This window comes from Sus scrofa, chromosome 13, assembly GCF_054392235.1.
Source record: "Sus scrofa isolate SSC_HxYL_T2T_F1_AM1 chromosome 13, Sscrofa_HxYL_maternal_Yorkshire_Landrace_v2.0, whole genome shotgun sequence".
NCBI classification, from domain to species: Eukaryota; Metazoa; Chordata; class Mammalia; order Artiodactyla; family Suidae; genus Sus; species Sus scrofa.
In genome coordinates, this window is record NC_139395.1 from 18,681,066 (window position 1) to 18,698,679 (window position 17,614).

Below are 17,614 nucleotides of genomic sequence, written 5' to 3' on the forward strand. Positions count from 1 at the left end.
AGGGGAGATAATCAACGCTGTGCAAGTATTAGCTATTATAATTGCCATTTTCTCTGAAATCCCAGAAATCGTTTTTTTAATTTTGTTTTGTAATAGCTTTATTTATTTTTTTAATGATTTTAATTTTTTCCAACATAGTTAGTATACAGTGTTCTATCAATTTTCTACTGTATAGCAAAGTGACCCAGTCTCTCTCTCTCTCTCTCACACACACATACATATACACATATACATTCTTTTGCTCACATTATCCTCCATCAGGCTCCATCACAAGTGACGAGATATAGTTCCCAGTGCTATATAACAGGATCTCATTGCTTATCCATTCCAAAGGCAATACTGTGCATCTGTTAACCCCAGAAAAATCCCAGTAATCTTGATAGCCCAGGTATCAAGGGTACTGGCAGCTGGTGGTTGTAGGGCTCTCTGGGCCTACCCTCACAGTCCAGTGGCTGGAGTCCAGAGACATTCATGAGGCTTTTGTTTGGACATGTGTAAATAATACATCACCCTTTGGTCAATTAACTTCCTCCTTTTTCTACTGGCACATTCTGGAATCACCACGGTTGTCTTCAGATTCAGGTTCCTATCGTGAGAACAAATGTGTGCAAGAGAGTGCTTGCTAATAAGATACCAAGCCCAGGGAAAACATGGAGGTGCTTAAAAAAAAAAAAAAAAAGCTAGACGTACAGAGAAATTTGGTTCATCTGTGCTTCAAACCACAGATGCTGCCACCCCCTCAATCAAGGTTTCAGTTGGTTTAAAAACTTCCCTACCAAATTTCCCATTTCAGGGCAGACGTTCTGTCACACCAAAACATTCCCCTTCAGTATCTGCCCCAACCCCAGCCCAGGGTCATTAGAGTTTCTGATAACAGACAACACCAAGGATGTCAGGACAGGTCACTTACGAACAAGTCTCCCGTGGTAGAGTAAGTCATAATGATTGCATTTTCATTTGACAGCGTACTGCGTTTTTAGGATGTCACTCAGTTGATAATTGTTCGCTCTCCCAGCACTATTTCTGAGTCAATCTGTCAGCATCTCTGATGAGAATTTCAGAGGTGCATCTTTTGATGCTGGAGAGCATGTTAGAGGGCCCCACCCTCTCTTTGGCCTGGGTCACTGGAATGGGTTAGGTTCAGAGATGGGGGAAAAGACATTCACCCCAGCTCCCTGGTCTATACCCCCACAACCCCAGGCCTTCACAGGCGTCTCCCTCTCATTAGAGATTACTTGGATTTACAGGTTTTTTTTTTTTTTTTTTTTTTTTGTCTTTTTAGGGCTAAACCCATGGCAAATGGAGTTTCCCAGCTGGGGGTCCAATCGGAGCTGTAGCTTCCGGCTTATGCCAGAGCCACAGCCACGCCAGATCCGAGCCTCGTCTGTGACCTACACCACAGCTCATGGCAACGCCAGATCCTAACCCACTGAGCGAGGCCAGGGATTGAACCCATGTCCTCAGGGATGCTAGTTGGGTTCGTTAACTGCTAAGCCACTACAGGAACTCCCAGATCTCTCTTTTAAGAATTCATGCCTATGGAGTTTCTGCTGGGGTGCAGTGGGTTAAGAATCCCACTGCCATGGCTCAATTTGCCGCAGAGGTGTGGGTTCGATCCCCAACCCTACACAGTGGATTATAAGGATATGGAGTTGCCAACAGCTGCGACCTATGCCTCAGCTATGGCTCGAATTGTATCACTGGCCCAGGAACCTTCATATGCTCTGGGTGTGGCCATAAAAAAAAAAAAAAAAAAGAATGCATGCCTATGAGGTTTCTTGCCAGTGTATCTTCCACACCCAGCTGGATGAGGAGTTGCCTGAATACCCTGAAGATGGGGCAGAGGTGGAAAAGGAGTGCAAAGACTGGCAGCTCCCAGAGGCATTTCACCTTCTTTGCAAATTGGCCCATTACATTGTGGCCATCTGCGCTAAATGCTCCTGAGAGAGGACTACTTGGGGAATTTCATAAAGAGGTTACAAAATAGGTGCTTAAATGAGGGAGAGGATTTTAGTGTCTTTAAAAATCAATCCCTAAGAGATGCAGCTGCAAACCACAGAGCAGTAAGGCTTCATGGCCCCCGCTGTAGCTAGGATTAGGCAGGGAAGGGTTCTTCCCTAGAGGCTTCAGAGAGATCGCGGTTCTGCTGACAATTGATTTTGTCCTTCTGGGGTCTCCATAATTGTGAGACAATGCATTTCTATTGATTTAAACATCCCTCAAGTTAATCACTAAGAGGACCATCATTTATTCAATAAAGACTTCCATCAGAGATTCTGCATCTTGGCTCCATACTGAAGTCATCTGGGGAGACTTGACAAGCTCTGATGCCCAGACACACCTCTCCACCAACCCCCAAAATCTCAGTGGGGGTTGGTGGAGACCCAAGCTTCCAGGAGCTTTCATGGCACAGCTGACATACTGGGTGCTTGCCGTGTGCTTTATGCCTTTTCACACCTTGAATCCTTGCAGCTATCTTATAAGAGAGGTACAGCTTCTGTTCCCATTCTATGGATGAGGAGATGGAGGCACAGCAAAGTCCCATGCTTTGTCCAAGACCAGATGGCTGGTAATTTCCAGGATGTGGATTTGAACCCAGGCCATCTGGCTCCAGAGTCCAGGCTCTTAGCCAACAGGTTCATTTCCTCTTGTGACTTGGGAAACATAAGTTCTTGGCAAAGCCACACAGTGTAAAGTATCCATGGAGCCGGGTATGGTGAGCCTGAAGCTGCCTTCTGGGAAGCCCATTATAAGATCTTCCCAAGCAATGCCACATGTATAATTAGCAATTCAAAAAAAAAATTCTACCAGAAAATGCAGACTTTCCCATTCCTCCCACAGACTGAGGATAACATTTCCAAGCTTTCCTTTTCTTCTTCATATCCACCCTCAAAAGGTCGAGAGCTAGATTCCAGCCAGAACTGAGTGGAGGGGGGTGTAAGTGTGTTGGTCAGGTCTTCTCTCATTGGTTGCGTCCATCAGGCTGACACGTGCGCTGGGGTGGGGACTCATCCTCTGCTTGTCTGCACTTCGTCTGCTGCTACGAGCAGGACCAAAAAGCCAGGGAAAGAGGATGGGGTGGGAAGGCACACTGTTTCTGGTCCCAGCCCCTTCCCCAAGCCAGCCAGGGCGGGCGAGGGACTTCACTCCCCCACAGGCCTCTTCCTCAAAAAACGAAGAGAGTTGGATTCCATCTGAGGCCACATCTCAGTTCAGCCAAGAGACATGTTTTTTTTGGCCCTCACTTTCAAGTGCTTTGAGTTAATTGCCAACATTGAAAAATTGGAATCATTTACATGAAGTCTAGATTTCCAGCTTCTCTTGAATAATTGTAAGAGATGCTTTTGCCTTAGGAGGTAACGTGCGTAACCATGGAGCCCTCTCTTTAGCTGTGGGGACCTCTCTTTAGCTGGGGCTCTAGGTCCTCAGGCTTTCACATCCCCCCACCAGCCAACGTCATTGTTTACTTACCTTCTGGCCCCCTCAGGGCCTGGAAACCAGGTCGTCTCCCAAGCCTTCTCCAGAAGTTGAGACTCATTGACTTACAGCCTCTTAAAACCTGGGCGACAGGGATAAAGTCTTAGAGATTCAGGCTCAGTCAATATTTTCATATAAACATAGGGACAATCCAAGTAAAACTAATCAATGGCAGTGTTCTCAGCCAGACACTTGCCTGTGTTTTCTCTCTCACCTTGACACATATAACTTACAATGCTCAGCATACTCCCTGTGCATTTTTATATTCTGGCTCATTTTTTGAAGGCATCAGCAGAGACAAAACAAAAGGCGTAAAAGGTGATGAAATTGCATGGTCAAGAAGGGAGAGGACATGGGATAATGTGTTCTCAGAAGGATAGTCTGAAATTACAGAGGAACTACCTGTTCTTCAAAACAAGATAATCTGAAATAAATTCCAGGAAAATATGTCAGGTGGGTGCTGAGTCTCATGTTGTTTTACACAGACCACATTCAATAAAGCCCTCTTCTCTTGACGGGGTTTGACGTTCTCAGAGAGCTGGGCTATTTATTTAAGAACTTTAAGATGATCACATAGGCGTTTGAAATCACACATAAATTTTAAGTATTCTCGAGCTCTTCATATGGGACATTCATTAATAGAAATACAGCTGGCTGGAGATGGTAAGCGATTTTTAGTCCCTCTGACTACTCACAACTTTCATTCATTTCCTTTATTTTTTACTGGACTAATTATGAAAACAAAAGTATATATGTACAAATATCAAAGAATAGAAATATGAAATGAGAAGGAAATGTCTCTTCTCCAGCTTATGTTTTATTTTTCTTGTGGTAAAATGCACATAACATAAAATTTACAATCTTCCCTTTTAGGAGTACTCCTCAGTAGTGGTGAATATATTCACATTGTTGTGTTTTCTTCCTTAACTCCAATGTTAATCACCTCCGTCATTTCAGAAAATTATATGTACATTATTTGTGAATACAGATGTGTTTTTTCCACATCTTTTAAGGTTTCTACATCAGCATAAATCAATCTCACTTGTTCTTTTGTGGTTGCCTATTATTCCATTTCTACAGATAATTTACTTAACTATTCTTTACTAATGGATACCTCGGTTCTTTTGAGGTTTTGGCTATTACCAAAAAGAAAGAAATCCTGTAATGAATGTATTTGGTATATATATTGGTGTTTGACCTATGTGCTAGTGTATCTTGTGGTTAAATTCTCAGTAGCTTGCAAATGACAGACATGTATCTGGTTGACACTTCTCTATCTGAAAACAGATATATAATAGTTTCCAAGAGTTTTTAGATTGGACAGAATATTTATCATAGACTATAATGGCATAGAAAATAAATTGTAGCAGTAACTGAGACTCTTAAATTAAATGACTAACTCCAAATTTAGGCCCTGTCAGACTGATTGTAAAGCCTTGGGCACCTTGCTCATAACATTACTTGCCTCAACTTGCTAATCTGTAAAATGGGTTAATAGTAATAGCTGCCTCTGAGGGTTGTTGGAGAACTAAATGAATAGCATATATCAGGCATTCCATGCATTCTTATTTTAGTTCTCTTAATTACTAAATTTGAGCCTCACATTTTAAACATCGTAGCTTACAATGTTAAGATTTTATTTATTTATTTATTTAATTTATTTATTTTGCTTTTTAGGGCTGTACCCGAGGCATATGGAAGTTCCTAGGCTAGGAGTCCAATCAGAGCTATAGCTGCCAGCCTACACCATCCACAGTAATGCAGGATCCAAGCCACGTCTGCGACCTAAACCACAGCTCACGGCAACACCATATCCTTAACCCACTGAGCGAGGCCAGGGATTGAACCCACATGCTCATGGTTCCTAGTTGGATTTGTTTCCGTTGTGCCACAGTGAGAACTCCCAATTTTAAGATTTTAAAATCCCACATTCTGTTCTTTAATTCCGTTGTAAAAGTATGGGTAAAATAGACAAAACCCAACAACATCCAAAACTGCCTTATGCAAAATCTTACCGTATATCTCCACAATTCTTGTTTTCCTCCATTTCCTTAGGAGTACTTTGGAGTTCCCTTTCTTTTTTCTTACATTTGACATGGAAATTGCACTTACTTTTCCTGAACTTACTCTGGGTCAAATAAAGCCAGAGCCTAGAGACAATCTTTTGCAAGAACAATTCTTTCCGCTTTCCCAATATCTGCAAATGTCTTCTGTACTTTGTCTAATAATCCTGACTTTCCTTTGTCAGATTACCTGAAGTGATTTATTTTCCTTTAATAAATGAAGTAGAGTCCGAATAATCCCTGAAGTACCTTCTCCCACGGTTGCCCTGACTTGAGTGGGTGGTGTTGGGGGGTGTTGAGGGAGGATACAGTTTTACTAACAGCCCATCACCTGGGTCGCCCCTGGCTGCCTGCCAGGATTCCAAAAATCTTCCTTTGTGTCAAGGAGCCCAAACCACTCATTCTTTGCTCCAGACTAGCTCTTCCTCTTTTTAGCTTTACAGAAGCCTCCTCTTGTCACTCTTCATTGCTCTGATTAGTGATCTTTTCTTAATCTCAATAAAGGATGTTTTGAGTGAAGCAGCAGAAACACTGGCCAGGAAGAGGTTGTTGGCAGGAGATATGTTAACAGGAGGCATGTGGACAGGTCTTTGTTCAGGTGGAACCTGTACAGGGCAGTGGCTGTAGCAACTCTTGAATGAGTCTTCATTCTAAAGAGTCTCACCTGGATGTAATTAATATTCAAAAGGCCCCTCAGCTCTTGCCACTGCTTTGCAGCCACAAGAGGTCCCTCTGCCCTAGATTGTTAGTTAGTGGGAAAAGACACAGTCACGATGGTCAGGGAAGCAGTAAAAGATCTTCTATACCCCCATCTTGGAGCCTGAAATGCATGTTGATTGGCTGTGAATAGCTAGAGGTGGAAAGGGATTTTGTTGTTTGTTTTTGCAATGCCTTATACTATCCCTGAAAAGGTATGCATCCTGGTATGGTGGCCCTGGGTGCCCTGAACTGCTCTAGTGCACCTGTGGCCTTAATTCCAGGTAGTTCTGGGTCTTGAAAGCATGCTGAGATCAGGAGGATGTCTCTTTGAAGGATTCATCCTGAAAGCTAACAGAGAATGTAAATATTTATTGAGCACATACTGCGTGCCAGCCTCTGTTCTAGAAAACCTGGGAAGGCAGTAATAGAAAAGAGGAAGCACCTGCTTTCCAGGAGCTTATATATCAGTAAGGGTCGTTATAAATAGACATCAAATATGTTTGGTAATGGTAAACTCAATGAAAAACAATAGAGGTAAGAAAAGTCAAGAGTAGGGAGTTCCCGTCGTGGTTCAATGGTTAACGAATCTGACTAGGAACCATGAGGTTTCAGGTTCGATCCCTGGCCTTGCTCAGTGGGTGGGGGATCCAGCATTGCCATGAGCTGTGGTATAGGTCACGGACATGGGTCGGATCCCACGTTGCTGTGGTTCTGGCGTAGGCTGGCGGCTACAGCTCAGGTTAGACCCCTAGCCTGGGAACCTCCATGTGCCACGGGAGTAGCCCTAGAAAAGGCAAAAAGACAAAAAAAAAAAAAAAAAAAAAAAAAGTCAAAAGTAGCAGGAACAAGAAAATAAAATTAAAAGACATCATATTGGAAATAAACTATTTGCAGATGACATGATCTTGTACAGAGAAAATCCTAAAAAACCCACTAAAACATGGTAAGAACTAATAAAGGAGTTTTAGCAAGGTTGTAAGATACAAGATATACAAGATATGCAGAAGTCAGTGGTATTTGTGTACACTTGCAATGAGTAATCTGAAAAAGAAATCAAGAAATAATGCCATTTATAATAGCATCAAATAGACTATAATACTTAGGCATAAATTTAATAAGAGAATTTCAAAACTCTAGGAATTATAAAACATTGTTGAAAGAAACAAAAGGAGATCCAAATAAATGGAGAGACATCTCATGTTCATGGACTGGAAGACTTAATATTGTTAAGAAGATAGCACTCCCCAAATTTATCTATGCAATCCCTATCAGAATACTTGTTGGCTTCTTTGCAGAAATTTGTAAGCTGACCATGAAAATGATATGAAACTGCATGAGCCCTGAATAGTCAAAATTATCTTGAAAAAGAAGAACAAAGTTGAAGGACTCATTTCCTAATTTCAAAATTTCAAAAGCAGCAGTAGGAGTTCCCGTCGTGGCTCAGTGGTTAGTGAATCTGACTAGTATTCATGAGGATACAGGTTCAATCTCTAGCCTTGCTCAGTCAGTTGGGGAATCTGACGTTGCCATGAACTGTGCTGTAGGTCACAGATGTGGCTCTGGATCCTGCGTTGCTATAGCTGTGGCTTAGGCAGGCGGCTTCAATTCGACCCCTAGCCTAGGAGCCTCCATATGCTCTGGGTATGGCTCTAAAAAGACAAAAGACAAAAGTATAAAAATAAAATAAAGCAACAGTAAGTAAGACAGTGGTACTGGCTTAGGATAAACTTACAGGTCAACTGAACAGCAATATGTAAGGGAACATATTTGAATCTTTTCCTCCCACCATATACAAAAATTGACTCAAAATACAGCAAAGACTTAAATGTAAAGCTAAAACTTTAACTCTTAGAAGAAAACATAGGGGCATATCCTCTTATCTTGGATTTTGCATTGGATTCTTAGATATGACACCAAAATCACAAGCAATAGAAGAAAAAATACACAAACTTTACTTCATTAAAATTAAAAACTATTGGACTTCAGGGAACACCATCAAGAAAGTGAAAAGACATTATTTTGTTCTTTTTTTTGGCTGAGTAGTATTCCATTGTTCATATATACCACATCTTAATCCAATCATCTGTTGATGGACATTTAGGTTGTTTCTACGTCTTGGCTATTGTGAATAGTGCCGCAATGAACATGGGGGTGCATGTGTCTTTTTCAAGGAAAGTTTTGTCCGGTTATATGCCCAAGAGTGGGATTGCTGGGTCATATGGATAAGCAATGAGATCCTGCTGTATAGCGCTGGGAACTATGTCTTATGATGGAGCATGATAATGTGAGAAAAAAGAAAGTATACAGGTATGTGTAACTGGGTCACCTTGCTGTGTAGTAGAAAATTGATAGAACACTGTAAACCAGCTATAATAGAAAAAATAAAAACTGTTATAAATAATAAATAAGTAAATAAATAAATATGAAAAGCGACTCACCAAGTGGGAGAAAATATTGCAAATAAAATACCTGATAAATATATCTAGAGAATGTAAGGAACTCTTACAACTGAGTAATAAGAAGAAACCCCATTAAAAGATGAGCAAAGGATCTGAATAGTCATTTCTCCAAAAAATGTATACAAATGGCCAATAAGCACATGAGGCTCAACATCTTTTGCCCTCAGGGAAATCAAGCCACAAAGATATCCCACTTCACATGATTCAGAGGAGTTATTATCAAAAAGTCAGATAATGGGAAGTGTTGACAAGAATGTGGAAAAATCAGAAGCTTCATATGTTCCGAGTGGGAATGTAAAATGGTGCAACACTTGAAAAACAGCCTGTCAGCGTCTCAAACAATTGAACACAGAGTTGTGTCTGACCCAGCAATTCTATTCCTAGATATATACTCAAGAGAAATGAAAACATGTCTGCTCAAAAACTTTCATAGTAATATTATTCATAACAGCCAAATGCCCATCAACTGAGGAATGGTTAAACAAAATGTAGTATATCCACACTAGACTATTTATTCAGGTATGAAAAGGAAGCACAGGGACAGGCTACAACATGGAGAAGAATTGACAACATTGTACTAAGTGAAAGAACAAAAGGCCACATATTCTATGATTTTGCTTATATGAAATGGCAAGAATAAGACATTGTAATAAGACATGTCTAGAGACATAAAACAAATTAGTGGTTACTTAGAATTAGGCTTAGGGCTAGAACGGATGGAGGGGATTTGAGAGTGATAGCTAACGTGGATGGGGTTTCTTTTTGAGGTGACAGAATGTTCTATAATTAATTGTGGTGGTTATTGCCCAACTCTGTGAATATACTGAAAAAAACCATTGACTTGCGACTTTCAAGTGGGTGGATTGTATGGTATGTAAATTGTACATCAATAAAGCTCTTAGAGAGAGAGAGTGGGAAAGAGAAGAAAGAATGGAAGGAACAAAGGCAAGAGGGAGGGAGAGAGAGGAAGGAAAGAAGGAAGGGGGAGGGGAGGGGAGGGAAGGGCCATCATCAGAATTTTCAGAAAGGGGCAGCATCTTGGAAGAAAAAAAAGAGTGACAAGGATGGAGAAGAGGGGGTTATTTCACAGAAGAGGATGTGTCCTGAAGGCCCCTTGTAACAGAGTGATGTTTATTTCAGCTGAGACTTTGATGGGTACCTTTGAGCAGATGCAAGCCCTGACTTCCGTTTTGCCAAGGTCACTCTGGCTGCTGTACAGTGAATAGACCCTAGGAATGGAGGGCAAAGGAAGCAGCAGGGTCGGGGGATGTCCTGAAAACAGTCCAGGTGAGATGCCTTTGCGTTTTTTCTATCGTGCTTTAGATTCTCTCACATAACTAAAGGGATAAGACCCATGCTCTGAAAACTGCACAGACTATTTAAAAACAGAATTGCCCAGGGAAGAGTGTGGACAAATGACCCCTCACCCCAGAGTGCACAAAGCTGCTTGCTTTGAATTTCACTTTCGACATCCACAGGTTATTAATTAATTGTGTAAACCTGTATGTGATGTCTTTCTCCCCCATTAGACCAGGAACATTGTGCTCTCTGCTGTATCCCTGTAACCCTAGCATCTAGAAGAGGGTCAGGCACAAAGTAGGTCCTCAAAAAATATTCATCACATGAATCAATAGATGAGCAGTTGTCTGCAGTTGTCTTGTCCCTAGTGGTTTCTGTGGGTGACAAAAGCAGTAAGTGACACCTCACATCTGTGCCTTCCTCTATATTTTCCAGCCTCCCTTGCAATTAATTGTGGCCATATAACTGTTGGCCACTGAAGAGTGAGCAGAAATAACATGTACCAAGGCAGTTAATAGCTGGAATATATCTTCCATCACTCTATTCTCCTTCTGAAATGCTCTTGGAGACCACAGCTTCCAGGTGGCATAGCTGCAGTATGGAATCAGACTGCCTGACCTATGCAAGACTTTGCCAGGGCAGGAAGCACACTTCTGTTGAGTTAAGCCAATGAGATTTATCTTTTGAGGCAGCAAATACTTTGATTATACCCCATTATGCTCCCCCACCATTTTTTTACAAGTATAGAGCTTCACAATACACACCACTGTGCTAGACAATTTTGAATAACAATCATTGGAAATTAACCATCGCCCCTCAAGTTTAATTATCCTTGCTATTGAGATAGTTTTTTGCTTTCTCAAATATTCTCATCATATCTGACACCTCATGATAGTAGAAGGGAACACACATTGGTAGTTGGACCAAAGGCTCTCTAGTAATGGAGACAATATAGAAAAGTTCTAATAAATGGGGCTGGATCTTCTCCCATATTTTTTCCAGTAATTACAGGCAAAAATGTGAAATCTTCATTTAGTGGAGAGGAGGTTTTTGCTGCTGTTTGGAAGAGATGAAATTGACTGAGCTTCACCTTAAATGTTCCTGGCTTTATTTGTTCATTTAATCTCCTTATTCTGCCCACGCAACTCCATTCTCACTTTCTTGCTAGCTGGAAACTCGTCTATGGGATCTAGAAATAAAATGGGGAGAAAGATAGTTAGGATAATCAAGGTCATGTTTTATTTTTAATGCTAAGCCAACAAACCCACTATTTTTACCTATCATATTCTGATTAAAAGAACACATTCTGAAGATCCATGTAACAATAGCACATTTAAGTCGGGAAAGGAACAACCAGGCAGGACAGAATTCAGCTCCTGAAAGCATCTATAGAGCTCGACCTTAATCTAACCATTTGCCCTGTACTGATGCAAATACTTGTAAGGCTTTTAAATAATAATAGTAGCTAATATTTTGGAAAATTTGTATGCCATCCCCTTCCCATGAAGTAACTCACTCCATTGGTTTCTAAGGAGCAAGTGGTTGCTGGGGTCAGTTGGACAGGGTGCTAGTGGGGGTAGCCCCAGGACGGTCACCAGGGTTTAGAGGGTAACCCAAGCTGCAGTCATTCCCAAAGCCAGCACTCAGCTGGAACTGCTGTTTCCTCTCACATCTAGGCAGGCTATTTGGAGCCTTGGAGGGGCCCATGCAAGTGAGGAGCCCACAAGCTTAAACTTCATTAGTTCCAGAGTAAATTTACCCCTGTTCTCAACATATATTATAGTCTTTCCACAGTCCAGAGGTTGGATCTTATTAAGATTTTTATGATCAAGAAACTAAGGACCATGGAGCACAGTCCTGTTGCCCAGGTCCTACAGAGAGTAAGCGGCTAGGAGAGCCACCGTCATCCCTGCCACTCTTATTAGGAGCATTGGGTTCACAGCCACTAGTTTCATTGTTTTGGTCTTTCTAGCTGGGAGACGCCAAGGGGCAGCAGGAGAGTGGTGTGGACAGAGTAGGGAATGGGGGACCTTGGCACTTTGTCCTCACAGCCTTATTCTTGGTGTGACTTACCATCAACTGAAGAGTATCCACTCTTCACAGGCATAGTCTTTCATCCTCTGCTATCAATAGGTCCTTGGTGCAAAGTTTACTTCCTTTGCTCATATAAAATTGTTGGGGGCAACACAGAGCAGGGCCCCTGGGATGGTTACTGTTATACCAGCTTGATGAGGCCATAGTCCCTATGTGTTCAATCAAACCCTGATCTAGGTGTTGCTAGAGGTATTTTGCAGACGTGATTAAAGTCCATAACCAGTTGCCTTTAAGTAAGAAGAATGTCCTCAATACTCTGGGTGGTTTTGGATCTCTTGAAAAGCCTTAAAAGCAGAACTGAGGCTTCCCCAAAGAAGAAAGTGTAATGCAGCTCCAAACTCTTGCCAGTCCCCCTGACAGCCTGCCCTGTGGACTTGGTTCTTGCCCAGCCAGCCCTCTCAATCACAGGAGCCAGTTCCTTGTAAAAAGTCTTTTAATCTGTCTCCTCCTAGTTCTGATCCTCTAGTTAACCCTGAGTGATACACACTCCTTGATATACATGAAGCAATCTGTTCCAGTTATACTCAAGCCTTCAGCTTGCAGAGAAACACAAGAGTCATGTCAAAATGGGCAAAGCATGAGTTCCCATTGTGACTCAGTGGGTTAAGAACCTGACTAGTATCCACGAGGATGCAGGTTTGATCCTTGGCCTTGCTCAGTGGGTTAAGGATCTAGCGTTGCCACAAGCTGCAGCACAGATCACAGATGCTAGTTGCATCTGGCACTGCCTGTTGCCTGCAGCTGCAGCTCTGATTTGATCCCTAGCCTGGAAACCTCCATATGCTGCGAGTACGGCCCTAAAAAAAAAAAAAAAAAGATTGACAAAACAACTCAGCCTCTCTGGTGATCCAGCCCACAGTAGAATCTGAGCTAGGGATCACCATTTTATTTGACTTCAGAGTTTCTGGGGGTTGGTAGAAAAATGGAGATAGAATTCAAAATGGAAAAATTAGATGCTATTCTCCAGGTTTTGATAAACCACCAGGAGGCAACAGGGCCTTGAATAGCAAAGTCCCCATCAACAAAACAGAGTGTGGGTTATACCAAAGAGGGCTTGTCTTAGTTGCTTTTAGGTACCCTGTGTTTCTCTATTTTAGACATTAAAAGTGATACCTGGTTATATACCATTGAGACCTTCACGGACATCAACCTAGAAGTTGTATAGTCAGGATCTATTCTGGGCTCTTAAATCCCAGGTTTCCATCTCCTGATGTATAAACTCTGAGGAGTGGGCTTTCCCAAGTTTCTTTCTAAGGCCAGCGTTCTATGATTCTCTTTGATAAACCTAACAGCTTGCACTATGAATTAGAAAGTTTTTCAAAAAAAAAAAAAGGTCATGGATTTGGATGGGCTCTCCTCAGAGAATCTATGTTATAAAAAAAATCAGCCTTACCAGGGTATGTGTGGGCTGCAACCCCCACTTCCAACATTTTACAAGTCTACCTCCTGAGAGACATTTGCACAGTGATGGGAATTCATCTGAATCTGAAAACTCCACCAATTACTGTTTATCACTGTTTCTCTAATTGCTTTTTTTTTTTTTTTTTTTTTGTCTTTTTGCCATTTCTTGGGCCGCTCCTGCGGCATATGGAGGTTCCCGGGCTAGGGGTCGAATCGGAGCTGTAGCCACCAGCCTACGCCAGAGCCACAGCAACGCAGGATCCGAGCCGCGTCTGCGACCTACACCACAGCTCACGGCAACGCCGGATCATTAACCCACTGAGCAAGGGCAGGGATCGAACCCGCAACCTCATGGTTCCTAGTCGGATTCGTTAACCACTGCGCCACGACGGGAACTCCTCTAATTGCTTTTTGAATACCAGATTGTGAGAGAGATATCTTTGTTGCTGAGATAACATTGGTTTTCACAGATTCTCACTGAGTAAACAGTAACCTAAAATCTAGAGTAAATATGTAGAGAAACTCCTAGAAAAGGAAGGGCTGGGAGTTCCCGTTGTGGCTTAGTGGTTAACGAACCCAACCAGTATCAAAGAGTTCATGGGTTCAATCCCTGGCCTTGCTCAGTGGGTTAAGGATCCAGCGTTGCTGTGAGCTGTGGTGTAGGTCGCAGATGTGGCACAGATCCTGCACTGCTGTGGCTGTGGTATAGGCCTGTGGCCACAGCTCTGATTTGACCCCTAGCCTGGGAACCTCTATATGCTGCAAGTGTAGCCCTAAAAAGACAAAAGACCAAAAAAAAAAAAAAAAAAAAAAGGAAGGTCTGTGTGAGGGAAAGGAAAAAGTCATCCTCTACAAACAAAAGAAATAAAAGCTACCAAATTGGAAGAGAAGAAGTAAAATTGTCACTGTATGCAGGTGACATGATACTATATACATATATAGAAAACCCTAAGGACTCTGCAGAAAAACTACTCAACGGATCAACAAATTCAGCAAAGTAGCAAGATACGAGGTTAACATTCAGAAATCAGTTATGTTTCTGTATACTAACAATGAAATACTAGAAAAGGAACATAAAAATACAGTACCTTTTAAAATTGCACCCAAAAGAATTAAATACCTAGGAATAAACCTGACCAAGGAGGCGAAAGACTTATATACTGAAAACTATAAAACATTAATCAGGGAATTAAAGAAGTTTCAAAGAAGTGGAAAGATATTTCGTGCTCTTAGACTGGAAGAATTGGTATCATTAAAATGGCCATATTACCCAAAGCAATCTACAAATTTAATGCAATTCCTGTCAAATTACCCATGAGATTTTTCACAGAATTAGAACAAATAATACAAAAATTTATATGGAACCCAGAATTGCCAAAGCAATCCTGAGGAAAAATAAAACCTGGAGGCATAACTCTTCCAGGCTTCAGACAATACTATAAAGCTACTGTAATCAAGACAGTGTGGTACTGGTACCAAAACAGACATATAGACCAATGGAACAGAATAGAGAACCCAGAAATAAACCCAGACATTTATGGTCAATTAATTTTCAATAAAGGAGTCAAAAAGGTAAAATGGGAAAAAGACAATCTCTTCAGTGAATGCTTTTGGGAAAACTGGACAGCTGTATGTAAATCAGTGAAACTGGGAGACACCCTCACACCCTGCACAAAAATAAACTCAAAATGGCTTAAAAACTTTAAGCATGGAACAAGACACCATAAAACTCCTAGAAGAGAACATAAGCAAAACATTCTCTGACATCAACTGTATGAATGCTTTTTTCCAGTCAGTTTCCCAAAGCAATAGAAATAAAAACAAAATAAATCAATGAAAACTATTCAAACCTAAAAGCTTTTGCACAGCAAAGGAAACCATAAAAAAACAAAAAGACAACCTGCGGAATGGGAGAAAATAGTTACGAATGATGCAGATGACAAAGGCTTAATCTCCAAAATATACAAACAACTCATACAACTCAACAGCCAAAAAACAATCCAAAACAACCCAACTGAAAAATGTACAGACGACCTACATAGATATTTCTCCAAAGAAGACATAACAGATGGCCAACAGGCACATAAAAAAAATGCTCAACATCACTAATTATTAGAGAAATGCAAATCAAAACTACAATGAAGTACCACATCAGTCAAGTTGGCTATCATTAATAAATCTAGAGATATCAAATGCTGGTAAAGGTGTGGAGAAAAGGGAACACTCCTACACTGTTGGTAGGAATGTAAACTGGCACAGCCACTATGGAAAACAATATGGAGATTCCTCATAAAACTAAATATAGAACTACCATATGATCCAGCAATCCCACTCCTGGGCATATATCTAGACAGAACTTTCATTCAAAAAGATACATGCATCCCTATGTTCATTGCAGCACTATTCACAATAGCCAAGACATGGAAACAACCTAAATATCCATTGACAGATGAATGGATCAAGAAGATGTGGTACATATAAACAATGGAATACTACTCAGCCATAAAAACGAACAAAATAATGCCATTTGCAGCAACATGGAATTCGAGATTCTCATACTGAGTGAAGGTAGTCAGAAAGAGAAAGACAAATACCGTATGATGTCACTTATATGTGGAATCTAAAATATGGCACAAATGAACCTATCTAAAGAACAGACTTGTGGTTGCTGAGGGGAAGGGAGTGGGATATATTGGGAGTATAGGGTTAACAGATGCAAACTATTGCATTTGGAGTGGATAAGCAATGAGTTCCTGCTGTATAGCACAGGGAACTATATCCAATCACTTGTGATGGAACATGGTGGAAGATCATATGAGAAAAGGAATGTGTGTGTTTATGATATATATGTGTGTGTGTGTGTGTGTGTGTGTGTGTGTGTGTGTGTGTGTGTATGTTCTGTCAATTTCTGCTCTACAGCAAAGTAACCCAGTTATACAAATATATGTGTGCGTGGGTGTATATATATATATATATTTTTTTTTCATTGTATATGTATATATGAAGGAATAAATACAGCAGAAATTGACAGAACACTGTAAATCAACTATAATAAAAAATTTTTTAAAAAAGGTATCCTCCAAATTTGGATTGAGATTAGTTCAATTAATGAAAAATAATCAAGACAACTGATTAATTCTCTTTCAAAATCTGCCATGGAGGCACATATCCAAAAAATGGAGATCAATGCACCTAAAATCAGGGCAAGAGATACCACAGCAGGTGGTTTCCAGCCTCAAAAGCCACAGCAATCCCACAGGGGCATAAATAATGCAGTTTCTAATCAGCCCGTCAACACGGAAGTCAGAATCCCTGATCAAATGTTCTGTCTGTGCTTGGAATGACCAGGGGACCTCTAATCCATTTGTAGACTGAAAAAAATAACTTGGTTCCCAGAATTTATATGACTTGTTCCCCAAACCCTATAGATGGTGTGGTGAGGAACAAAATACAAATAATTTTTTAAAGCCTTATGAATTCCTAGTGGCTTTCAGTCTTTCAACTACTCAGAGTATAAGTACTCACATGTGCGGAGTCCTCAGCTGTCCTTGACTTTGGAAGAGGGTCCTCTGTGCCTAGCCATTGGACTGGATGCTCTGGTCTCCACAGGCCTCCTCTCAGGTTGTCCCTCTGGGATCTGTGATGTCAGGCTCTGTCCCATTGGCCGGTCCTCAGCTTCATGGAGAGTTGCCAAGTGCGCAGTTGCTGGTTCTGTCCACACACTCCCCCACCCCAGTTGTCAGCAGTGAAGGACATCACCAGCTGTCCCCACTGAGAGGCGCCTGGGCCTGCCCAAGTGTGGCCTTCACCGTTAAAGCCTCGCCCTGTAACATCCTGGTGGTTTAACGAAAGCCTCTCTGGAGCTTAAGTTCAGCTCTTTTCTTTTCTCTCGTTCTTTATTCCACTTTATGGTTCTTTCCTTTCTTGCTGGGCTGTGTTTGCATTTCTTCAGAGTGTGTGGCTTGCATCTTGCCCAGCAGAAACATCAGTTTTGTTTCTAAAAATGTCATTTTCTGTTCCCCCACACCCCCATCTTTTCTCTTTGGAAAATAAGGACATTTAGCCACATAACACACCTAGACTCTCTTCCTAATGCTCTCTTTTGGAATCACCTGGTCCAGA

The 17,614-nt window shown here is 41.3% G+C and overlaps 1 long non-coding RNA gene across 4 annotated transcripts in view; it reads right to left on the bottom strand.

Moving 5' to 3' along the window:
- The window catches only part of LOC146397196 (uncharacterized), a 30,481-nt gene extending 13,391 nt beyond the window's left edge, over window positions 1-17,090 (bottom strand). For 2 of the 4 annotated variants that reach the window (XR_014825072.1, XR_014825071.1), the window contains exons 1-3: window positions 17,018-17,090; window positions 11,088-11,186; window positions 3,472-3,559 (exon numbers count right to left, since the gene is read on the bottom strand). This is a non-coding gene — a long non-coding RNA (uncharacterized LOC146397196). Of the gene's footprint in view, window positions 1-71; window positions 3,041-3,471; window positions 3,560-5,550; window positions 6,903-7,773; window positions 11,187-17,017 lie in introns of those variants that run through there. The other 2 variants (XR_014825073.1, XR_014825074.1) reach the window with 2 other exon arrangements.
- Between the last annotated feature and the right edge of the window lie 524 nt (window positions 17,091-17,614).